Source organism: Saccopteryx bilineata, chromosome 4 (genome assembly GCF_036850765.1).
Source record: "Saccopteryx bilineata isolate mSacBil1 chromosome 4, mSacBil1_pri_phased_curated, whole genome shotgun sequence".
Classification (NCBI taxonomy): domain Eukaryota; kingdom Metazoa; phylum Chordata; class Mammalia; order Chiroptera; family Emballonuridae; genus Saccopteryx; species Saccopteryx bilineata.
In genome coordinates, this window is record NC_089493.1 from 9,218,150 (window position 1) to 9,242,889 (window position 24,740).

The 24,740-nt window shown below is 55.3% G+C and overlaps 1 protein-coding gene across 2 annotated transcripts in view; it reads right to left on the reverse strand.

The window, feature by feature from the left end:
* Window positions 1–24,740, reverse strand: part of TUNAR (TCL1 upstream neural differentiation-associated RNA) — a 45,145-nt gene that overhangs the window by 15,766 nt on the left and 4,639 nt on the right. Inside the window, exon 1 of one of the 2 annotated variants that reach the window (XM_066274090.1) lies at window positions 24,604–24,650. The exons of the other annotated variant lie outside the window; for it this stretch is intronic. The gene's annotated coding sequence lies outside the window, so the exon portion shown is untranslated. Of the gene's footprint in view, window positions 1–24,603; window positions 24,651–24,740 lie in introns of those variants that run through there. 2 annotated transcript variants of the gene reach the window in all.

Sequence of the window (24,740 nt, forward strand, 5' to 3'; positions counted from 1 at the left end):
AAAAAATATGATAATTGTCCTGGCTGATTGGCTCAGCGGTAGAGCGTCAGCCTCGTATGTGGAGGTCCCGGGTTCAATTCCCAGTCAGGCACACAGGACAAGCGCCCATCTGCTTCTCCACCCCTCCCACAGGCCATGGCTTGGTTGGAGCAAATTGGCCCAGGGTGCTGACTCCATGGACTTGCCTCAGGTACTAAAATAGCTCAGTTGCCGATCAACGGAGAATGGAGCAATGGCCCCAGATGGGCAGAGCATCGCCCCATAGAAGGCCTTGCCAGGTGGATCACAGTTGGGGCACATGCAGGGGTTTGTCTCTCCACCTTCTTGCTTCTCACTTAAGAAAAGAAATATGATGAATAAGAGGTCAGGAAGTCCTTTAAGAAATGGGCTCAACACCCCCCATCTCAAGACTCCCCAGTACTTGGGCATCCCCATTTCCGAGTGCCCTGGGGAGAGCCCGGGTTTCCGAAGGGTCCAGCGTAAAGCAGGGCCTGACGCTCAGATTCCTTAGCACTCGGGTCTTGCTGCACAAACAGCTTGGCCAGCAAGTTGCAGATCAACAGCCTGATGTCATGCATATTTTTCTTTGGAGGGTTATACCCAGCAACACATCACTTACTCAGGAGCATTTGCATGTTAATGTGGGTTTTTTTCCACCTCGACCAGACAGCTGGGTGGGTTTTACCATCCACCGAGATACAAAAATCTCATCTCCGCATATGGATGGATCACTCCAAGTGTGCTTGTGGCTGTGCTGGAAATAGCCTGTGTCTGAACGATCGCTTTTTTGAAGAAACTGCTACTGACAGTGCAGAGAAAAGTCAGGGTTACAATTTTAATGCAGTAGTTGTCTAAAACTAGTATTAAAAATTTTTAAATAGGTTTTGCTATAAGGTATCACCACTGAAAAAGATATACACCATCTAGCTCCTGTGAACCTGCCCAAATCCCCCTTCTGCTCCCTTCTAATCATTCCTGCACTGACAGTAGGAACCCTTTTTCTGAAAAGACCACCCCAGGGCCTTTGCACTTCCCATTTCCCCTCACAGCACACACTTTGCCCAAACTTCTGTGCTGACTTGCTCTGTCATAGCATGTCCAGCTTTGCTCAGATACAGCATCACAGAGAAGTCTCCCAGGCCACCCCACATATCCAGGTCCCCAATTCTTGTCCACACGCACTGCTGTCTTTTCCTCAAAGCACTGATCGTTACTTGATAGTATATTCTTTTTTTTCAAGCTTTCCTCCCTACCTTGAAGATAAGCTGCCTGACAGCAATCTTGTCCTCGTCAGAGCCCCGGGCTAAGAACAACGCCACGTGCGCTGCAGAGTGAGCAAGTCCTTTCCAAAGCAATGCACAAGCACCCTGTTTTCCAGAAGAGGAAGTTGGGGCTCACTAGGGGTGATCTATGAGGAGCCAGGGGATTTTGCTCCAACACTCTTGTCCTGAGTCCCCATCCAGCTCCCAATCCATCGGGTTAACGCCTCCCTTCCACATTGACACGGCTCACACCGCCTCCCTCTCTCAATCCCAGCACGCGGCTCCCGGCATCTCCACTAACATCTACGTGGGCCCTGGAGCCCTGAACACGCTCAGCACACCCTTTCGGGTCGAGGTCTAAATGCGTGAGCAAAGTCCCCTCCCCTGACGCTCGGAGGGGGACAGGAACATTAGGCTCTTTCCGTCTGACCTCTCGCTCAGGGAATGCTCAGTCCCTCTCTAATTATTTCACCACATGGCTGCCCAGACTTCTGTTGGAACATCTTGGGATCGCAGGAACCACCACCTCCCGTAAGTGATTGCTTCTGTCGGTGCCGACAGTTGGAGAGTCCTTACACCGAGCCAGACGACAGACCTGCTTACTTCTCTGCTAACCACACGCCTTCTGGAGCTATTTCTTGGATGTCTAGCCATCTCAGACATTATGTTAAAAAAAAATAAAGCAGATCAATAATAATCTGTGAAAGTAAAAAGCAAAGAAAAGTAGGATCCTAAGAGATTGGTAAAGAAGATTAAAAAAGAAGGAATCAGAAAACACTTTAAAGACAAATGCCTCCATCTTGTCTCACTCCACGGGCGAAGTCCTCTGCTGTCCTGTGCTCCTGCCCACCGGAGTCCCAGAGCCCCAGAGCATTTGTACCTCTGGCTCCTGGCTGGCCCCAGCCATGCCCGCCCTCCTCAGAGGCTCCACTGAGTGACATTAAAATCATGCTTCATGCAGAGAGCGAGACTCAGCCGAGGACAGAGCCTCAGTCCTCCCCGTCGCCACACCCCTTGTGTTTAGCAGTCCTGTGCTTACAGACAGACTTTGTCCACGTTTTAGGACTCAACAAAAATACTGTACAGCAATAAATAAGAGCTCCTGTCAACAGCTGTCTCCATCCAGAGGGTCTGAGGCGTTCCCCAATGCGGGAAGAGGGGGGGGACACAAACTCCTTTTCAGTGATTTTATTGTTCGAAGGAGAAAGGTCTCAGTAGCAGAGAGTGAAGGCAAAATGAGCTAACATGCCTATGCTTTATGGTTATTCCACACTTTCTAATTTTGTACCCTATCCAGAGTCATAAACTCCCACAAATTCTTCCCTGTGCTGGTGGAAGCCCCAGGGCCCAGGAGTCCCGTAGGGGGCGCTGTTCCACAGGCACCGGTGGGTATACTGCCTGCACCACCACCACCACCAAGTGACACCCCCAGCGGAAGGTGTCCTTCCTGAGAGAGAGGAGCCCCAGTCGTAAGGGCCGGGGCGTGGATTCTGCTGGTCTCATCCTTGGTAAAGGACACTGGGCCAGGGAGAAGCTACCATCCCCGCATGGGACTGCACACCCTCCGACAACCGCAGAGCTCAGAAGGCACTCCAGCACATCTCCTGCGGGGGCCCGCACCAACCAGGAGTAGGAAACTTGACACCAGTCAGAAAGAAAATGAGAGCAATTGAGGGAAAACAAAGGTCTGCCTCTGCCCAGGTTGTGGGAGGGGTGCTTGCTGCCTACACCCCCCCCCCCCCCCCCCCGTCTGGTTGTTGGCCAACTGTGTGACATCGGGCAGGCCACTCCCCCTTTGCGATCTCGTTGTCCCCATCTCTCAATTGGGTTTGGGGGGGGCAAGAACCAAACCATCTCGGGCTGCTTCCACCTCCCACATCCCATGAATCAGGAGCCTCGCTGGAGTAATACACGTGTGAGTATATTACCAGAGAGCCGCCAGGATCCACCTGCAGAAAGGACTCTTCCTCCTCTGCAGAGACGCCGGGCCAGCCGCTGTCGCCGGGCACAGTACAGAGCACTCTGCATCCCGGCGAGGCGCTCTGACCATCCTCGGCCTCCCCTGCCCCTCTCTGGAGAATGAGAAATGTATTCCCTCCCTCCCGTGTTCCCAGCACGGAGCATGGGGCTTGGTGCCCCGCGGGCACACTGTGATAAATGCTTGCCGGATGGGTGGGTGGGGACTCTGGCAGATATCTCCAGGGTGGCTCACAACTCTCTCTCGGGCGGAGACTGCTCACTGTCCCCCCAAATCCGTGCTCCACTTCTCCCGGGCACACAGCCAGCCTGCCCTTCCCATCTGCCCCGCAGTGAGGTGTGGCCGTCACTTGGATGTGTGCAAGAGGATGTGTGTCGGGGCTCTGGGCGGGCGTGTGGCCACCCTGCTCTCTGTGCCTTCCCTCCAGCCTGATACAGGTGACAATGAGGTCCTAGAGGATGGTGGGGCCACACAATGGGAAGCCTGGGTCCCAGAATCACTGCAGAGAGGGGAGCTGTCCACCAGCCAGGGACACCCACCAGGGCTGTTTATAAGTGAGAGAGAAACGTCTCCTGTGTCCAACCCAGTGTGTTTTTGAACCATTTGTCACATTTTGCTTGCCTTAACTAATACATGAGCTCTGCCCTTTAAAAAATTAAAAAGGGGGTAGGTAGCAAAAAGCTGAACATATTTGTAATTTTTCTTTTGAAACGGTTGTTCCCCGGGCTTTGAAGATCAAATCGTTTGTCCTCTGGCGGACACCGTTCTTCCACAACCTGCTGCTATTTGCAGAAAATCCCAGCCTTCCTATAGCCAGCAAAGCAGGTGAATTGGGCCCAATATCAGTGAGTCACTGGAGAACGGGTTCTGAGGACCTACTGTGTGCACAGCGCTGGAATGGATGCCCACATTTACTGCCTATTTTTACAATCCCCAAGTCACGGTCTGAGAAGTGCCAGCACTGTAGCACCGTCAGAGGCAGCAGAACAGAATAACGGGTCCCTGAGAGTCCCAGCACCTCCCCGGTGCGAGGGCGCCAGAGGAGGGATGCTCAGACACGGAAGACGCAGGTCTGTTGTGCGGGCGCCCGAGTTCACTGCTAGGAGGCGTCAGCCACGCGGAGAAAGCCAGCAGCACTGAGCCACTAGGAGGCGGGGCTGTGTCCAGGGAGGAGGACCAGGTCGGATAGCAGAGATCGGGGTCCCATTATCAGCTGTGACATTTCTGCACCTGTGACCTTGGCTGATTATTCAACTTTCCTGAGCTTGCTGACTTAGTAGCGAAGGAATAAACTCACAACAGCCACTGGATTTCTCTCAACTGGACGAGCAGGCCCATGAGGAAATGAGCAATAAAAAAAAAGAGAGAGAGATCAAGAGAAACACACATGCTGACCTCGGAGGAGAGGGGAGTACGGATTGAAGCAAAAAACCAGAAGAACAATATTGCACTACTCGGCATATTGACAGCTAGAAAACAAAAACAGGTTCTAGGAAAAGGAGCAGTCAGATAATAAGGAAAAGTTCTTAGAAATTAAAAATAAGCCCTGACTGGGCAATATGCCCTAGTTCAGTTGGGAAGAGCATTGTCCTGAAGCACAGAGGTTGCCAGTTCAATCCCCAGTCAAGGCACATATAAAAAATAGATTGATGTTCTTGTTTCTCTCTCTCTCTCTCCTCATTTCTCTAAAAGTCAATAAAAGAAACATTAAAAAAAATTAAAAATATTAATGCCGAAATGTTCTTAAAAAGCGAGAAAAAAAGATGAACTGGAAAATAAAGTCAACAAAATCTGGATTGAATAGCAAGAAGGCAAAGAAGAAAGAAAACATGAGAGCCAACAAGTGAGAGACTCAGAAACGCGAAGTGAAAAAAGAAGTGGAGATTTTGTTCTTACATCACATACAGCAGAATCTCCCAGAGCTAAAGAAAGAACGAGTCTCCAAGTGTCAGGGGTCCATTGAGGCCCCAGAAGAATGAATGAATAAGGAGTATCCTTGTGTAAAATATGGATACCAAGGATGAAGAAAACTTCCTAAAAGCTGCTAGGAAAGGGGGAAAAACGGAATAGAGAGACTCTACAAAGGACCTGGAATCAGATTTTCTCATCAGCAACACGAAAAGTTGTACAAAGTCTTCCAAATTCTGAAGGAAATCATTGTGAACGTAGATATCTACCCTTGCTGTAAGTGTGAAATACAGACATTTCCAGACAATTTCCTTCCCACGTCTCTTTTGTTAGGAGGCTCCGGCCCAGGAAAGGGAGGGCGGGGGCCCAGGATGACCTCTGGGGAGAAGCCTGCAGTGGAGCCTGCCACTTTGCACAGGAAGGGAGGCTCCTGAGGGGACAACGAGCCCAAACAACCAACCAACCAACCAACCAACCAGGGTCGGGCTCCACAGAACAGGCGGTATGAAAAATGGGAGAGGATGAAAAACAGGAAGAGACGACGAAGGCAGATAAAACAAGAAGAAAATAGGAAAGGCAATGAGAAATTCCAGGAAAGAAAATACACAGGAAACAAAATCCTGCACACACATAAAAAAAAAGAATAAGAATAAGGTCATGATCCAAATGGGAAGCAAACTAAACTATGTCACGGTTTCAAGCAACAGGCAGAGTTCCAGCAAAGGGAGCCGGGTGACTCTCTACTGGGACAGTCTGCCTCGAGCAATGCAGGCGTGTGCAGCTGGCCCGGGGCGCAGGGATGGAACCCTGGCAGCCGGTTAAGCCAGCAGCAGACACTCCTGATACGGACAATGCTCCTATCAGTGGCACCTCCTGCTTCCGAGTATTACAGTCAAGCTACGGACAAAGCAACATGGCAGAGAATACAGGACAGGATGCGGCTATAAAAGACCCCGAGGTAACGCGACTCCTAACGTAGAAAGGTGCATGGTGCCAAAAGCCCGGACAAAGGCAGGAAAAATGGGCGGGCACGAACACCCTCCCCGGCCTTGCGACGTCGGGAGACAGACAGAAGCATCGTGGAAGGATGGTGGAGCCAGACGATTATTTGAAGACTAAAAAAGTAACTATTAGCACTTGAATAAAGACGGGCAAGGATAGACAGAGGAGACATCAAATCTCTTCTCCCTTCACAACATCCACAGCTCTGGCCTAACGGTGACAAACTCCCTCCCTGGATACAATGCTTGGGTCCGTGCAAAGGTGGAGAGGGTCGTGGTGAGGGTGACATGCACTCACCACCCGAATAGCATCCCCAGGACAGAGCCTGACACAAAGTAAACCCTCAAAATGGACAAGGTATCATATTATGCAACTGCCTCTATAGGCAACAATGTTTATGCATTGATTTAAAAATAAAACTCTTGAGGTTAAAGAAGAAGATATGCCAAGCAGAACTCCTGGAAGGGACACATCGAGACTGACCTGGCGTCAGGGCGGAAACTGTCAAGTCCTAATTTGGAGACCGTTAAGCCAGGCAGGGCCACCTGCACTGGGAGGTGAAGGGTGGCCCCTGGAATCCGTGAGGGGGCCTGGTGGGGAAGGTGTCCCGTCCTGGGAGGAGCCTGGAGAAGGCTCAGCTCTCCATGCTCCCAAGCCGTGCGCAGCTGTAGGGATCTCTACCCTGCATTGTGTCAGCATAACGAAGTCTTCTTTCTTTACACACAGAAAATAAGTCTCTACACCTTTCGGAGAGCCTGGCCGCCTTATAAAACAACTCCTTTCCGGTGGGATTCAGACAGCTACCACGCTGCTGACGTTATCTGCAGAGTAAGGCAAATGCTGGAGACGCTCTTGCTGTTTTCAGGAGAAGAGAAACACCCGAGGTTCAGGCCGATCCCCAGAGCGCCGGAGGGTGTGGGGTGGTTTATCAAAGCCAAACAGGGCAGGGGTGCCTCGCCCCAGGAGGTGGGGCTGGAACGAACTTTGTTGCAGAAGGCAAAAGTGTCCAGTGGGCCCCGAGCAAGGCCTGCACACTCCCCCTACTCTAATTCTGACCGTGCCTCGGTCTCCCCAGTGAGCCTGAACACCGAGGCCGTGCCCCGCCTGGCCCGCTGCTGTGCCCTCCTGGGAGACTGCACTCTGAGCCTCGTTTCTTGTGCTAACGCCTCGGGGCGGCGTGAGAAGCAGAGAGGCTGGGTGAGCAGTGGGACCCGCACAGGCGTGGAGCCAGACAGAAGCCAATGCTGCCACTCGCTGCCAGCGTGACCTTGGGAATGTTTCTTAACCTCACTGAGCTGTGGCTTTCTCAGCAATGCACTAATTTATTTAATAAAGGCTTTACTGAGCGCCTGCCTGGGGCCTGGGGCCAGGGACCAGGGGCCAGGGACCAGGGGCCAGGGGCCAGGCTAGGTGAGCCATCAAGGAACTTAGCTTGTAAAAGGCCACTGGGCGGCTGACGCTGTGATGGGCCAACACACGGGGCTACAGGAGGCCAGAGACACAGGGGCACGGCCTTTGGGGGGTGGGGGGCTTATCAGGAGAGGGTCACCTGAGGGGTGACACCTGAGCTAAGACCTGAAGAAGACACCAAAGCAAGAAAGAGTTCCAGGCTCCGTAAGGCCCTGACCACATCTTGTAAGGATTCTCAATCCCTGGGAAAATCCGGGTGACAGTTCCCACTCTGTGGAAATGTTGTGAGGTTTAGGGATCCATGAGGCTGGGGCAGGGCGCTGACCCCTGGGACCTCGTGGTACAATGTCCTGAGACCACCCTGAAAAAGCACGCTGGCTGTTTGACTTGACCACCCCACGGCCTGGATTTTAGTTTGTCTTGCCCTCCATCAACTCTGCACTCCTCTGCCCCCTGAACACACACAAACACAAGCACACACAAGCATGCACACGCACACACACACACCAGCTACAGGCACACACTACTGCTTTGCTGAAATTCAGCACACCCTCCGGACACTGAGCGAGACTGGGCTCCCAGCTCTCCATCCACCGAATGAGCCTGCATGCAAATCAGCTGGTCTGTCCCCGGGACAAGAGCCCCACCCGCCCACTGGCTCCATATGTCCCAGCAACCTTGCCCAGCACTCTCCTCCCGGGACAAGACACCGACCTATTCTCCCCTGCCGGACTGTCCTTTAGGTGGCCGACTGGACTCCTTTCAAACACGGCTCGGAGGAGCCCTCCCCAGGAATCCGCCAACCCCCGTTGGGTTTCCGTGCTGGTTCTGTGCTCCCTGCACTTACCCGGCTGGCAGGATTCATCACCATAGTCTGGAGACGCTGCTGTCTTATCTGACGCCTGTGTGGTCAGAGCCGCCGACTGTCCCTGCCCTCAGCTCCAGCCCACAGCCAGCAGGGAGGACGTGCTCGGGAGAGGTGTGTGGCGTGGGTGAACAGTCCACCGGATGGGAACGCCACACAGCGCCCTAGGCCGCGCCCTAGGCCACGCCCTGAGAACCCCCTGTGTAGGGACGCTCCGGGTGCCGGGTCTCCTGCCATCAGCGCCGTAACCTTTACTAGACCTTTACTGCACGGGTCCAGTTCCCCCCGAGGTTGCTGAGGGCGCGCAGGCCTCTCTCTTGAGATCACTGGGGGCTCCCCTGCAGCGGGAGGAAAAGCAGGCCAGCTTGCCGAGGGTGTTTTTCCTTCGGGCAGGCCTGAGGGATTTTTTTAAAATGTAGAAACCTAACGACCTATAGACCCACAGCCGGCACCTGCAGAAGGTCAGGGGCTTGATTTCAAATCTGCTTCCTCCATTGACTGGGAACAGTTTACACCAAGAGAAAACGCACTTCGGTGAGCACGGCTGCATCCAGCGGCCCAGGAGCCCGTCCCTCTCCTCATCCTGTGCCCTGGTCGGTCCTCACGGAGCTGGGGACTCGTCCCCTCCCCGCCCTCCTGCTGCCTGGGCTCAGGGCGCACCATGCTCCAACAGGGCGGGCTTTGTCTCATTTGCCTGATTCATCTAAGTGTCCCTAACCCACTGTGGCCCACGGTGAGTGTTCACGAGAGTGCGTTAATGGGAACTGCGCTGCCTCAGCCCCAAGGAGAGGACTTCTGACAAAATAGCATTTGTTTCACCAAAAAGAGACCGAGTGTGGGAGGCGAGCTTTTCCCTTCAAACCCCTCAACATCCCACGGGCCCTGTAACCAGCTATCACGGCCACTAACCCAGCTTGGGGCCTCCCGGCAGCTGCTACCATGCTTCCCTTTGCCCGAAGTCTGTCCTTTCCTTGAACTGAGAAGGCTGTCCACCCAAAGGCGCCCAAACCAGCTTTCCACCCTGGACAGAGAGCCGCGTGGGTATCTGTGTGCCAGGCACAGTGCTTAACCCGCCCCCCACATCACGTCTGCAAGGCTGCATCTTGGGCCACCTACCAGCGATATCCCATGCCCGGGGCAGAGCCACGGCCCAGCCCTGGTAGTGCATCTTGGCCCTGGACGCAGTGCCAGTGACGAGCTTTTCCAAGTCCGAGGGCCTGGGCCCCAGACAGACCAGCTGCGCCACAGTGCCAGGCGAGGGGGCCCAGCCCCAGCGTTCTCTGAACGCTCCCGTGGAGCACACCCTCACGCGTAGCCGGGGCTGAGGACTCCGCACGCAGCGTGGCCTCGGCCAGCCCGTCCTGTCCTGCTCTCCTGACCATGCACCAACTTGGCACCTGGCACTCTGCTGCTTCCTTGGGGAACATTCAGGCAGTTTGGGGAATGAGGCCGCCACACAGGGCGCGGGGATAGACAGAACCCTCAGAACTGTAAGGAGTTAGCCTGGGATGACCCCTTCTCTGTTGGCGCTGGACCACTTCAAATTCTTCTTTGCAGGAAACTTTCCTTAAAGGGTCAGACAGCCCATATTATCAGGTGCCCTGGCCCTCACAGACTCCCAGTTTGCCCCACGCTCCCTTCTCCTAAGAACCCGAGTTCCCAGGCTGTTTTCTGTGTTAAAATGGAGAAGACTGCTGCTGCCCAAGCTCCCTCGCTGCCTCCTGCCCCCTCTCCTCTTGGATCGCCTCTCGCCCTTGGCAGAAGGCCCCCAGCAGAACTCTCTAGAGGGTCCCTGTTCCCCTCTCTGGTCCCACACTTGATGACAGAACTCATCTTTCTACTTGTCCTTTTACGGGGGGGGGGCAGTCCTGGTCCAGATCCCCTCCCTTTCCTGTGAGCTGCTCCCTCCAGGGCTGCCTTGCCGCCTGCCCCGTGGCCCGAGAGCGGGGCACCATCCTCTCTCACTACGCTCAGCTCCGTAACAAGTCCAGCCACCTCCTCCTGAACCACCTCCCAGATTAGAACCGGAGCTGGCGTTTCTCGAATGCCTGGTTTTAATTAATATGCATGATCTCATCGACTCCCCCGGCAGCCCTGCAGGATGCTTGGAAAGTGAAGAGGCTTGCCCAGGGGACTCTCAGAGTCACCCAGCACCAGCCACGTGGTGACTGCATCCACAAACACGTGGCAGCTCCCAGGCATCTGAAACAATGCTGGAGGGAGGAGAGGGGTGTCCAGGTGGCCCTGCCCTGGAGATGTCTTCTCTCTGGTCAAGAAAGAAAACCAAACAAACCAGACTAGCTCAAATGCCTAAGCTCTGTGTCACCTCCTTAAACATAGCTGCCCCTGGCTGGCCCTGAGGTGTGAAAATGCCCTGACCTAGCGATGCACCAGGGGTGCCTGGAGCTCTGAGGAAGGACACCACCACCCGCCAGGGGCAGCGTGCTCCCTGGAACACACAGTGTGCCCGAGCCGCCACCCACTCACTGCCTCCAGGCGTTGGCAGCGTCCCAGCTAGATGCCACAGCGGCACAACCTGTCCCCAAGAGCTCCGAGCTGGCAGCAGCTGACTCCACGCCCATCCTGGCAGAGGAGCTGGGAGACACGGGGGCCCACTGGGGGCACGTGCAAGGGACAGGTGATATTCCCATGGACCGGATGGCACTGATGACTCACAGAGCCTTCCGATTGAGGGTGTGGCCCACCGGGGACCCACCCCTCCCCCAGCAGTCTCTCGGTGTAATGAGTTATGTCCCCTAAAACATATGTTCCAGTCCTAAGCACTGATACCTGTGACTTTATTTGGGTCTTTATAGACGTAATTGAGTTAAGATGAGGTCATACTGAATTACGTTGAGCCCTAAATCCAATGACTGGCGTCCTCCTAGGAGTAAAGAGCAGGAGGTTTGGAGTCAGGAACACAGAGGAGGCACACAGGGAGAAGGGACAGCCACGAGCCAAGGACTGCTGGCCACCACCAGAAACTAGGGAGAGGAAAGGAAGATCCTACCCTAGGATCTTCAGAACGAGCAGGGCCCTGCTGACCTTGACTTTGGACTTCTGGCCTCCAGAATACATTTCTGTTGTTTTAAGCCACCCAGTTTGTGACAGTGTCACGGTGGCCTCATGGCACTAAGGAAGGACACATCACAGCAAGACCAGAATCCCTGCCCCTGGCCCCACCTACACAAGTTGTCCATAACAGGGCTGTGAATTTGGTAATGAAAAGGTCGGGGTTAGAATGTGGCAGCAGAGGGACCTGGTCCACATTCCCGTTCCCAAGGCAGCCTGAGCCATTCCTCGCCTGTCAGTCCAGACCAGTAAGCCCCGCCCACCTCCCCTGCGGAGCAGCTGCCCTGTGCGGGTGAAAGGGCTTTATACACAAAACTCCAAGTATGAATCAGTCTTGTGGAAGTGGGTGGAAGTCACTCTAAAAGCCAGTGGTTTTCTCCAAGAACAGAATCAACATTCAAAGTAGAGTTCCCTCTCATGGCCACCCCGGAGTGGGTGGGACGGTGGGGTAGCTAGCTTCCAAACTGAAATGCGCTTTTAGCAGTCAGCCAGTTGGAGGGTTTCTGCATATGCCAACGTCTGCTCTGTTTGAAAGCGTTCACCAGCACAGATTTCTAATTTGCAAATGTTGGTCCAACCTTCACGTTATCAGTTGTCAGTACAGCTCTCTTCCTAAGTCACAGACTGGGCCATGTGACTTCCCTGCACCCCAACCTTGCCTGGCTCCCCCCACACTCCCAGACCTCCATCCAGGCCTCGGTGGATGTCCCCCACCTGGAGTGGCTCCCTCTTCCTCTGGCCAATGGCTACCTGCCTATGTTCCAAAGCCTGACCAAGTCCACACCTCTTCAGGGGAATTTCCTGAGTCCCTCCTTATAGACCCAGCAGCTTGCTCACCTCGCCGTTCTCCCACCAGTCTTTCTCACCGGAAAGGACTCCTTCTGAGCAGTCAACACTCGGAATGAATCCCACTTGTGCCCCGGCTCTCTGCGCCATGTCACCTCCACGGCCTGAGGGGGCCCAGTGTGGGCGCACAGACCATGTCCGGCCACTGACCAAAGTCTTAGTTGTCTTTGGCAAAATGAAAAATAAATCCAAAAGCAATACACATTGATTGGTTAATTAATTGAACTTAATTCAATGAACTACTTAAAAATGATTTTTTTGAAAAGATTAAAAGTCGTCCCTTGCACACCAATTCTTCAAACCAGCTTCCTCACTGTGTACCTCAACAGACTGGCAGCTGCACCCCGAAACCACGGGGCGGTTTGCAGGCAGGGTGGAGTGAGGGTGTTACTTCTGTCTCCCAGCTCTGCCTGCCCTTCCTGGGGAACCGTCACCGTTACAGCCCCAGAGAGGCAGCTCTTCCTTCCAGGGGACCCCACCCAGCGGGACCCCCGCCCAAGCTGGGCCACTCGGGAACTCAGGCCCCAAGAAGATGGAGTGAGTTGTGAGGTCACGCAGATGCAGGGTGGAGGCTGCCACGCTGCGGTGCCCCTCACTCGGCTGAGGGCTCAGAGGAGCTGAAAGAGAAGGCTGAGAGCCTGGGCCAGCAGGGGGGCATCAGATGGTGACACTGGGGCTCCAGGCAGAGAGGAAGGGAGATGTCTTGGCTGCTGCTGACCCTTCAGTGACCACCCCCCTCCATGAAGCGGACTGACTTCTTGCTGTGGTTCCAAGGCTGGTTCCATATTGAACGTCTCTCATTGCTTATGCACGTGTTGATTTTTCTGTCTCTCTGCCCCTCTACGTGGCATGAGGCCTGAGAGGCCCGATGGGTCTTGTTGGCACAGAACGATTGCTGAATAAAAAGCTTCTAGATGGATGAGAGGACGATTATGAGCTGGCTGGTGGGGGGGTTGTCTGGTTCTTGCAACCCCCATGTGCTAATCAAGGCGCACGACCCCAAGGCAGCAGCAGGAGAGCAGCTGTCTCCCTGACCTGCCACCGCTCTGCAGCCTTCAGGGAAATGGTCCCCCAGGGCGGTCCACTTCAGAGAGGAGCCGGAAAAGAGACAGAGGTGACTGCTCAGGGAGGAAGTCTCTGTGTGAGTCCCTTGTCCCGGTGAAAGCCCAGGAGTAAGAGGAGACACAGAGACCGGGGACAGGGTCCAGTCTCTGTCCTGCCCAGGGGGTGGAGACCAGAGCCTGAGGGCTCCGTCCAGGAGAGGAGAGTGGCCCATGCAGTGTGGGTGGAGTAAAGAGAGAAGAAGTGTGAGCAAAGGGAGGAGAGGAGAGGAAAGGAGGGAGGATGGGGTGAGGAGAAGAGGGGAGGGGAGGGAAGGAGGGAGGATGGGGTGAGGAGAGGAGAGGAGGGGAGGGAAGGAGGGAGGATGGGGTGAGGAGAGGAGAGGAGGGGAGGGAAGGAGAGAGGATGGGGTGAGGAGGGGAGGGAAGGGGAGGGAAGAAGGGAGGATGGGGTGAAGAGAGGAGGGGAGGGGAGGGAAAGAGGGAGGATGGGGTGAGGAGGGGAGGGGAGGGGAGGGAAGGAGGGAAGATGGGGTGAAGAGAGGAGGGGAGGGGAGGGAAGGAGGGAGGATAGGGTGAGGAGAGGAGGGGAGGGGAGGGAAGGAGGGAGGATGGGTGAGGAGAGGAGAGGAGGGGAGGGAAGGAGGGAGGATGGGGTGAGGAGAGGAGAGGAGGGGAGGGAAGGAGAGAGGATGGGGTGAGGAGGGGAGGGAAGGGGAGGGAAGAAGGGAGGATGGGGTGAAGAGAGGAGGGGAGGGGAGGGAAAGAGGGAGGATGGGGTGAGGAGGGGAGGGGAGGGGAGGGAAGGAGGGAAGATGGGGTGAAGAGAGGAGGGGAGGGGAGGGAAGGAGGGAGGATGGGGTGAGGAGAGGAGGGGAGGGGAGGGAAGAAGGGAGGATGAGTGAGGAGGGGAGGGAAGGGGAGGGAAGAAGGGAGGATGGGGTGAAGAGAGGAGGGGAGGGGAGGGAAGGAGGGAGGATGGGGTGAGGAGAGGAGGGGAGGGGAGGGAAGGAGGGAGGATGGGGTGAGGAGAGGAGGGGAGGGAAGGAGGGAGGATGGGGTGAGGAGGGGAGGGAAGGGGAGGGAAGAAGGGAGGATGGGGTGAAGAGAGGAGGGGAGGGGAGGGAAGGAGGGAGGATGGGGTGAGGAGAGGAGAGGAGGGGAGGGAAGGAGAGAGGATGTGGTGAGGAGGGGAGGGAAGGGGAGGGAAGAAGGGAGGATGGGGTGAAGAGAGGAGGGGAGGGGAGGGAAAGAGGGAGGATGGGTGAGGAGGGGAGGGGAGGGGAGGGAAGGAGGGAAGATGGGGTGAAGAGAGGAGGGGAGGGGAGGGAAGGAGGGAGGATGGGGTGAGGAGAGGAGGGGAGGGGAGGGAAGGAGGGAGGATGGGTGAGGAGGGGAGGGAAGGGGAGGGAAGAAGGGAGGATGGGGTGAAGAGAGGAGGGGAGGGGAGGGAAAGAGGGAGGATGGGGTGAAGAGGGGAAGGAAAGAGGGAGGATGGGGTGAAGAGGGGAGGGGAGGGGAGGGAAGGAGGGAAGATGGGGTGAAGAGAGGAGGGGAGGGGAGGGAAGGAGAGAGGATGGGGTGAGGAGGGGAGGGGAGGGAAGGAGGGAGGATGGGGTGAGGAGAGGAGGGAGGGGAGGGAAGGAGAGAGGATGGGGTGAAGAGAGGAGGGGAGGGGAGGGAAGGAGAGAGGATGGGGTGAGGAGAGGAGGGGAGGGGAGGGAAGGAGGGAGGATGGGGTGAGGAGAGGAGGGGAGGGGAGGGAAGGAGGGAGGATGGGGTGAGGAGAGGAGGGGAGGGGAGGGAAGGAGAGAGGATGGGGTGGGGAGGGGGGGGAGGGAAGGAGGGAGGATGGGGTGAAGAGAGGAGGGAGAGGAGGGAAGGAGGGAGGATGGGGTGAGGAGAGGAGGGGAGGGGAGGGAAGGAGGGAAGATGGGGTGAGGAGAGGAGGGGAGCAGAGAAGTTGGGTGGGGTCAGGAAGGGAGGGGAGGAGAAAGGATGAGGTAGGGAGGGAGGGGAGGGAAGGGGGAGGAGGAAAGAAGGGAGGATGGTGAGGGGAGGGGAGGGGGAGAGAGGAAGGAGGATGGGGTGAGGAAGAGAGGGGAGGAGGGAGAATGGGCTGGGGAGTGGATTGGAGAGAAGGAGGGAAGATGGGGAGGGGAGGGAAGGGGAGGGAAAGTGGGAGGATGGGGTGATGAGGGGAGGAGGCAGGGAGGGGAGGCAAAGGCAGGCCCAGTGTCTCTGTTAATGACACCATGCACAGGGCCCATGAAAGTGTTTCTACTGTATTTCTTTTAAAATCAGAAGGGAAAAAAATTAACTAGTACTTAAGAGAGAATTTTTTATCCTTTTATAATGGAGGAAGTGGTCCACAGAGGCAAAGGGCCTATGGACCCAGGCACTGAGCCTATGGCCCTGGTGAAGGGGAGGAAGGGGTGAGGGGGCCGGTGGCGTAGCGAATGTAACTGATGCTGGGGGCACGACCCTTTATTGGTGTCCCCCTCCCCCCAACTATGCTTCCACTACGCTTTTCTTGTTTGTCTGGGAGACCATTTGGCACCCCTCTGCAAGTGGCCCTGGGGCATGATAGACCCTCTTGCCCCCCTCTCGCTACGCCACTGGAGGGGGCGGCGACACCGGGGTCCACACCAGCGCCTCTCTGGACTGAACTAGCAGACCCTGGGCTCTCACAGGGCTCTGCCCGCTTCTTCGGGAGGACACCTGGGGGGTGAGCAAGGGGGCACGCATTGGGTGACAGGGCTCTGGTCTCTGTACCGCACGGGGGTCAGTGTTTAAAAATGGCAGAGGGGGGTGGGGCAAGCTCAGGACCTGACCACCTGAGTCACCGCCCACTTTACCGCCCACTACCGTCTCCCCTAAGCTTTCTGGGCTGGCTTCATTCTTCCACGTGCCTTCCACCAGTATGGGCTGCAATGTGGTGGCCATAGTGACTTGCTTTTATAGAACAGAGCATGCCAGGAGTGATCCGTTTTGATTTCTGAGGCTCGGCCACAAAAAGAGATACAGACACATGCACCTCCCCCCACCCCTCGCCCCTCTCACCTTTCTTGGGACACAGACACGGGAGCCCTGAGCCACCATGTGGGAAGTCCGACCAGCCTGGTCCCATGCTGGAAGGACTGTGTGGAGACCAAGGAGTTGCAGCTGGGTCAGCCTGCCTATGTCCCCAGCTTGCGTGCATGTTCCCAGCCTGGGTGCCAGACACGTGAGTGAGGGAGGCTTCCAGGTGGTTCCAGCCCCAGCCACATGTGAGGCTTACAGCAAGAGCAACCTAGCTGAGCCCAGGCAGCCTCTGGGCTTGTGAACAAAATAAAAGACGACTAAGTGTTTGAAGTCACCATTGGGAGGTGTTTTATATACAGTATTAAATACTCTGTGCCTTAGTTTCCCCATCTGTAAAATGGGAATAAAAATAGTAACTTCTTTATCAAGCTATTGCTCAGATGAAAGGAAATAGTCCATGGAAAATACTTCTGTAGCTCAGGGTCTCCACCCAGAGTAAGCACCAGATGTTTTAAAAGCTATGGTTATCGTTCATTATTATTACAGCCATTGCACAGAAGAGGAAACAGGGCTTAGAAACACAAACACAAATCGCCCAAGAATCACACAGTGAATCAGAGCTCTGCACAGTCTGACCCTGAGAGCAGCTCCAAGTAAAACACGCACGCCCCCCGGAAGCAGCTGTGACAGCCACCAAAACCTCCTGGAACAAGTGTCCCTCCAATCTGGCAGATGCTAGGTTCCCGACCAGAAAAACAAGAGGGACGGAGGTCAGACGCGCAAAACATCTTCCCGGTAATCGCTGCACGGCACCCACGCGTTTCCCAAAGGTTTAGCATCCCACCCCGTGAAGGTCCGTCTTCTTTCGCTAAAACCAGGGTAAATAAGGGGAGAGGGGAACCCGTGAAATTTGCCAGCAGGTAGATTACTTCTGTCCCAGGCTTCAATAACGTACGAGCCTCTCAAGCTTACCTATCCAACGTGTTTGGTAAACATACGTTTACCGGGATGGAGAGTAATAAACTGAGAAAGCTCACAAACAATTCCTACCGGCTGCGCAGGGCTGTGACGGACGCATTTTATGAATGGGAACTGTACTTAAATATCTGCCTAATAAAGCCTCAAAGGTTTTACTGTTTAGAAGTCAGCCAGCAGGACTTCAAGCAGCTTCTCACGCATTTGGGAGAACCCACTTAAGGAGACAAAAATACGGCCGGGGGAGCCAGGTCTCACTAGAAGCTCACTGGGGTACCTTCCGCGCTGCACCCCTCCTCACCAAGCCAGCCCATAGGCCCGAGGCCAAGCAAGCTCTGTCCATGGTGCTGAAACGCAGGGACCAGGCAATTGAGAGAAGACAGACACAACGATGCTGATTCCAGGAGCTTTACAGCCAGGGTGACAGGCTTCCTGGGACAACTTCTGAGGCTTTTAATGTACCCAGGTCTCCAAACAAGAGACCTCAGCTTCATTTATCTCCATGTATGAATCTTGAGTCTCCTTGTGTTAAACAGCCATTCAAACCTCAGCAATCAAAGAAATCACACACACACACACACACACACACACACACACACACACACACACAAAGGACAGAGAGCTCACAACCAGGGGATAATGCCCAGCTCCCCTCCAACTCTGGTGGCCCAGGACCCTGGCTCTGGGGCTGGCTTCCAAGAGGAAAGGAAACACAACAAAGAGAAAGCCACAGCTTTCGTGGCTGGTGGGCAGCAAGGCGGTATGAGTACAAAGTGCCCATTTCCATGGGGACTTCTGCCAACACGGTACTGGCCAGCTTCATAGATCATGACTGACTCCAGAATGATTTGATACCAGCTCAGCTGCTGCCTGCTGTGTGACCTTGGGCTAACTGCTGCACCTCTCTGGGCCTTCGTTTGTTGGCCTAGACAAGGGGCCAGTGAGAGTGGAGCTGCATTCCCTTCCCTGGCCTACATTCTGGTGCAGTAAACTCTCCAGCCAGCTGCAACTCTTCAAACTGCCCAGGCTGCTTTGCCCTTGGAACAATTTGGCAATCAGCCTGGCGGTCGAGGGTGGAGGTGGCATAACCACTAGTAACCCCTGGGACATTCTTCTCCACATCCCATGTGCCCTGCCACTCTGCAGAAGTCACCCACCCTGCCATGCATGTTCATTTCAAAGCAAATGGTCAGACACCTTGGTTCCCAACGCTGAGCCCCTTTCCTGCCCATCCTGCAGGCAGCGGGGGGAAACACAGGGAGGCCGGCCGGCAAGTGCCTGCCCTGGATTTTCTCAGCTGTGGATGTAGGTCTGGGAGCGTTGTTTTTAGGCCAGGAGCAGCCTAAATGCATTTGCAGAGGCGCAGGGAGACCCACGGCTCGGTGAATCAAGCTGGGACACTGCCCGCTCCATTTCCTATTGGCCGGAGTCCACGATGGCTGGGCAACAAGTGCCAGAGCCAGCAGCCATCTCGCTGCCCAGCCCAGCCCCGGGCAGGGTCCGCATGGCCGGGGTCTGAGCAGCAGCACCCGCCTGGAAGATCACTCAGTAGATACAGACAGGTGGAGCCGCCATGGTCAGAGGCGCAAGGCTGAGAGGTCACAGCCAGGCAGTCAACTCAGTCCTGCACAGTGCCTCTTCCTGAACATTCTACACACCTTCACTGCAACAGAGGAGATGCAGGGGGGCCACGAGACAGGACCACCTTCTCAAAGCCCGCACCGCACTCAAACACCTCCACACGGCTCCCCGATACCAGTAAGACACAGAACATGCCTCCACACGGCTCCCCGTTACCAGTAAGACACAGAACATGCCTCCACACGGCTCCCCGTTACCAGTAAGACACAGAACATGCCTCCACACGGCTCCCCGATACCAGTAAGACACAGAACATGCCTCCACACGGCTCCCCGATACCAGTAAGACACAGAACATGCCTCCACACGGCTCCCCGATACCAGTAAGACACAGAACATGCCTCCACACGGCTCCCCGTTACCAGTAAGACACAGAACATGCCTCCACACGGCTCCCCGATACCAGTAAGACACAGAACATGCCTCCACACGGCTCCCCGATACCAGTAAGACACAGAACATGCCTCCACACGGCTCCCCGATACCAGTAAGACACAGAACATGCCTCCGCACGGCATTCAAGACCCAGTCCCGTCAAGGCAGGACAGACGCGTCTGTGAGTCCCCAGCTGGGTGACAGTGACGGCAGCACCTGCTCCCCTGTCCCCAGTGCTCCGGCCTCTGCACCTCTGCTCACACTTTACTTTTTCTCGCTTGGCAAATTCCTCACTCCTCTCTCAAGGCTCGTGTCAGATGCCTCCAGCCTCCCCCTTCCAAACCCGTCTTCCCCTCCTCTGCCTTCCCCAGGCACGGCATCCACTCCAATTAGCCACAGGTAGTTACATAACACGCTGCCCCGACCGCCGGAGTCCGCCGAAGACTTGGGAACATCTTGTTTATCTCCATCCTCCACGCCACCCGGCCTGACGGCCTCTCCGGAGAAAGCTGGTCCAGGTGTCCACTGCAGGAGTCTGCGTGAAGGCCGATGCTGAGGGTGAAAACGCGCCTTCCGTCAGGAAGTTCGAGGAGGAGCGTCCGCCATGGGTGGGGCCGGAAAGGGTGAGAGGTGTTCATGGCCCTTCTCACGCCGATCTGCTGCGGGGCCGGCAGGCTTCAAATAGCGCCGCATGCTGACCGAATGTCCCGTCTACCAAACACCGTCCACCTTACGTGTCTACACCCAGTTACGCGCTCGGCTGACCTCGGAAGTAAATCCCATGAGATGCTCTCTCTCCCTCCTACTCGCTGTGAGACTGAAAGCTCTAAGTGCAGCTTGCTTGACCCGCTCCTAATACACAGGCCAGCGTGTCTCTGCCCTGGCAGAAGATGAAGGCCACAGAATCACTGCCCAGGCCCCCCTGTCCCGTCTGCATGAACACAAGCGCTGAAGTCGGGGTGAAACCACACAGAGTCCCCAGAGCCACTGCCTCTCCCTTGTACCGAGGGACCTGGGCACGGCTGGTGACCGGCACACGCTGGTGGAGGGACAGTAAGAAGAAGGGACGGTGGGGTCATTGGGATGAGCAGTGGCCACAGGCACTGTGCACCCCAAGGCGGGGATGGAAGAGGTTCAGACTGCTTCTAGAAATTTCCCCTGAAAGAGGTTTCTAAACTCATGTTGGCAAGCCAGTCCGAGGATGAGTCACCCCGTGAAATGGCACCCCTGAGATGACCCGTACGACGGTGGAGGGCGTGGCAGCTGAGATCTGCCCCAGTGAGCTCACGAGCATCATCTGCGGCCGTCTGTCTGGGTTGTCAGAGCAGCGGTGGGACAGAAAACGGCCGCTCCCCAGGGCTGTTCCGCACCCCCGAGCACCCTGGCCTGTCAGCCCCCAGGTGCCGTGGGCTCTCAGGGGGCGAACGCCTGGCTGCTGTGTGGGTTTGGGGAAGGGCACGGAGGCCATGAGGCTAGAAGGGGAAGAGAGAAGGGGAAGGAGGTAAGACAGTGGTCAGACGCAGGCCAGGTCCTGCAGGGCCCTGGGGGCTTTCTGGAGGTGCCTGAACTGCTCTCACGGGTCCTGGGTACACTGGAGAGCCCTGCGCAGAAGAGGGCTGTGATCCCCCGGAAGGTTCCCTCTCAGCGCCGCTGGACAGCAGACTGCAGAGGGTGGAGGGGAAGCAGGGAGAGTGGCTGAGAAGCAGAGAAGGTAGACTAGTGGTGGGAGGAGGTTCAGAGTGGCCAGCGTGGGACAGGGGTCGCCTTCTGAGTATTTCTGGAGCAGGAAAGGGCATTCTCATTTACCGGTGAGAGTCTGTGGTTCTCGAATTTTGGAGAGGTGAGAATTACTTGGGAGGGTATTAGAAATATGGGAGGTCAAAAAGGCTCTGAGTCAAGGGGTCTGCAACAGACCCAGGGAGGTGGACTTTTGTGAGCTTCCTGGGTGCTTTCACAGAGGTAGTCCTCAGCTCTCCCTTGTAAGGACATGGCAGTGACCCAATCCTTGCACCTGACAGTCAGGGACACCAGTGAGGGCCAGGGTGGGGCAGCAGCTTGTCCCCAGGCACCCAGGTGAGATGAAAGGGAAGGCACAGTGACCAGCAGGGCCGTTGGCTCCCAGCCCCCTGCCAGCCTCCTTGTTCCATTGCCACACCCAAGACCTCCAGATCTTTAACGGACCCTTAAAAGCAGGGGGTGACGTCCCAGGTCTACAGGCACAGGAGGCGGGCATGGACATGCTACAGCTGTCTCTTGTCCACAACTGTAACCCCAATGCCCAGAACAGAGCCGGGGGCCCGTACATGTCTGCTAGACTGTTGACAAGCACCGCCTGTTGATGGGAGGTTGATGGGAGTGGACCCCGGCGATCAGGCAGGAGCAGAGGGAGGCGCACCCCTGACGGAGGAGACGGCTTCTTGCCCGCACGGGTAGACAGAGCAGCTCTCAGACTCCCCAGGGATGTCCCAGAGCAGGTCTGAGGACAACCAGCCTTCGTGTGGTAGCGGCATCGGCCTCCATGGGGAATTTTAGGACCGAGGCCATGACGATTGTGTCTGCAAAACCGACTGAGGAAAATCTCAACGTTCCCCTTTAGAAACCGAGTGCGTTTCCCCCTCCTGCAATCCGTGCAGAGAACACAGACGCAGGCTTCTCTGTCCACCTTTGGACCTCAGTGTTGCAAAGCAGGGCTTCCTTCCTTCGCATGCAGTGCACGCCTCCCGCACATTAACAGGGACTGTATGCGTTCACACGTCACCTGGGCCTGGTGCTCTTAAGGCAACTTCACTTCATTTAGAAATATAAGGCTTGCCAATATTGTTCATTAAGAGAGGACTGTCACAATTATCCATTTTCTGTATTAAAAGGAATACAAAGATCTTTAGGGAGAATCACGTTCCAGACCAGCATGGACTTGAAAACGGTTTATCCGTGGCAGAACGGAGCTCTGCGTTGGCCGGGATCCCAGAGTTGCATATGTATAGGCTGACAACCCGGGTGAGGGGAAAATGAGAGACGCCGTGTGCTCCCCGTTCGCCCCTCTGCTTCAGGATGTTAAATGGGGCTCACGTAACAGCACACCACAGATTATTAAGAAACGGAACGGGCCAGGAACACGTCGATCCTCTCAAACACCACCATCCGACTTTTGGGCATCAGTAACACGCGTCCACAGAAGCAACGACCTTTGCAAATTCTGGGACCTGACACTCAGCCCACCAAGGGGGCTTGTGCAAGTGTAGGCTTTTAACCCTGTGTCAGCTGTCACTCACACTTGTGAGAAACCCCATAGAGACACCCACATTGGAAACATCTAAAACCCTGTGATTCTTGCCAATGGAAATGGATGTTAAATCATTTCTCCTTACCGCGTCCAAAGAACTGTTCATAGAAATCACAAATCAGAGGCCGTGACTTCAGTGCCTTCCTGCTGTCACCCCCTACACCACCCCAATGGCTCCGGACGGTACTTTGACATCTTCTGCCACTCGAGAGCCACATGTGCTGGAGATCTAGCCCAGAGCTGAAGTGCCTGGGCATCCGTTCTCTCGAGGTTAGGGGGTAATAAGAGACAGACTCCACGGGTTTCACCTGGGGACGTGGAAAGTTATTTCTGATTCACCAAACCAAAAAAAAAAAAAAAAAAACCCAAAAAACAAAAAACAAAAACGGAGCTGGCTGCTAGGGTGTTTTGGTATTTTTAGAGAGGAGAGATGAATCACGGTTGAGTTTTCCAACTGATTCTGTCTGCTTCTCCTTGTTAATCACCTATCATAACACTGGAAGCTCGCAGCATGGAAATGATTTGGTAATCCGGGACAGGTGGAGGGAGGGTCACGTCTGTGCAGACATCACTCTGGTGTCACGGGCAAGGTCAGCGTCAGGGCTAGAGAGGTGTTACATTGCCAGCCAGGAGAACCTGCTTGAGTGTCATTACGAGAATGGAAGCACGAGGGATTTCAGTGACGTCCCTTTGCTCTCTGTCCAGTGTGTGCGGCAGATGGGATTTGGGGATCTCCTGCTCTGGGCACTGTCGACCCTCCACCAGGTGCACAGGCCGACTGGGGAAGATCAGCAGCCGCTGTGCTGAGGGGCTGGGACTTCCTCAGGCCACACGCCCTGTCTGACAGGACTGCCTCTCTCTACGGGCGGCTCCAAACGGTCTTCAGAACCCACACTGCCTCCCAAGTCCTGGAAATTCTTAAGAGCTGTAGGGAAACCTTCAAGTTCTTCAATATGTTTTCTCTACTTCCCCTCTCTAGTTTGTTATTTTGGGAACAATTAACCCATGTGGCATCCCGGAGGAGGCGTCATTCTCTTTTCAAAGGCTTCTGTTATGTAACTTGGACGCCGGGGCCCTTTCTGGGACGTGCAGGCTAGCAGTGCCTTCTAGAACATCCCACTCCTGGGTTCGTCATCACTTCCCACAGAGCTGACACGGGACCTAGAGAAGGTATTTCCGCTGTTCCCCAAGCACGACCAACACTGACCCTTTTGGGGTAACAGTTGGTTTATTTCTGAACATCATTAGACTCTAATATATTTGACATAGAGTTAAAAGAAAGCTAATGTCCTTACAAAAATCTCGGTGAATTCAGCAGTCTCTCCATAACCAGATCACCTCCTTCGTTACCTCAAAGCATCAAATCTATAAGGTTTTTTTTTTCTGGACTCCATGGTGTTGCCCAGAAATTTGGGATGGAGGACACACTCTGCTCGTCAGATACATTGCGGCAGCAGGGGAGGGGCCGTGGGCTGATTGAAACCCTAGCAGAGTGCATCTGAAATCACGCTTGGTCCTGCCATTCAATAACTGTGGGAACCTGAGCAACACACGTCCACTCTCTGAGCCCGGGTTCCTCCTCTGAACAGGGAGGTAATGATCTCTACTTGGCAGAGTGGAGAGGACAAAACGTCTACGGACTGGAGGTTCCTTTCTCCCACTGCTTTCCTCTCTGCCCTCCTTCTCCGACAAGGACTGCAGCTCTGCTAGGAAGCCTTGCCCTCCACAACAGGACTATGAAAGTGTTACACGCAGCCTGCCCAGAGAACCCAGCAAAACACCCCTGCCAAATCCACACGTCTCTCCTCGTCTCTCAGCATTCAGCGTAGTTCAAGGCTCTAATTAAAGCACTTTCCATTTTCAAAACAACTGCAAACAGTAATTACACACTTCCCCCTTTACCTTCCAGGAACAGCCTGAGATGGAGGCAAAAACTCCCTGCCCCCTGGACCAGGAGCTTGACAGCGAGAACATCGTCTTTCTCCTACCTCACTGACCACATTACATAAGGGCTCTCGCAGCTTTCGCCACATGGACCC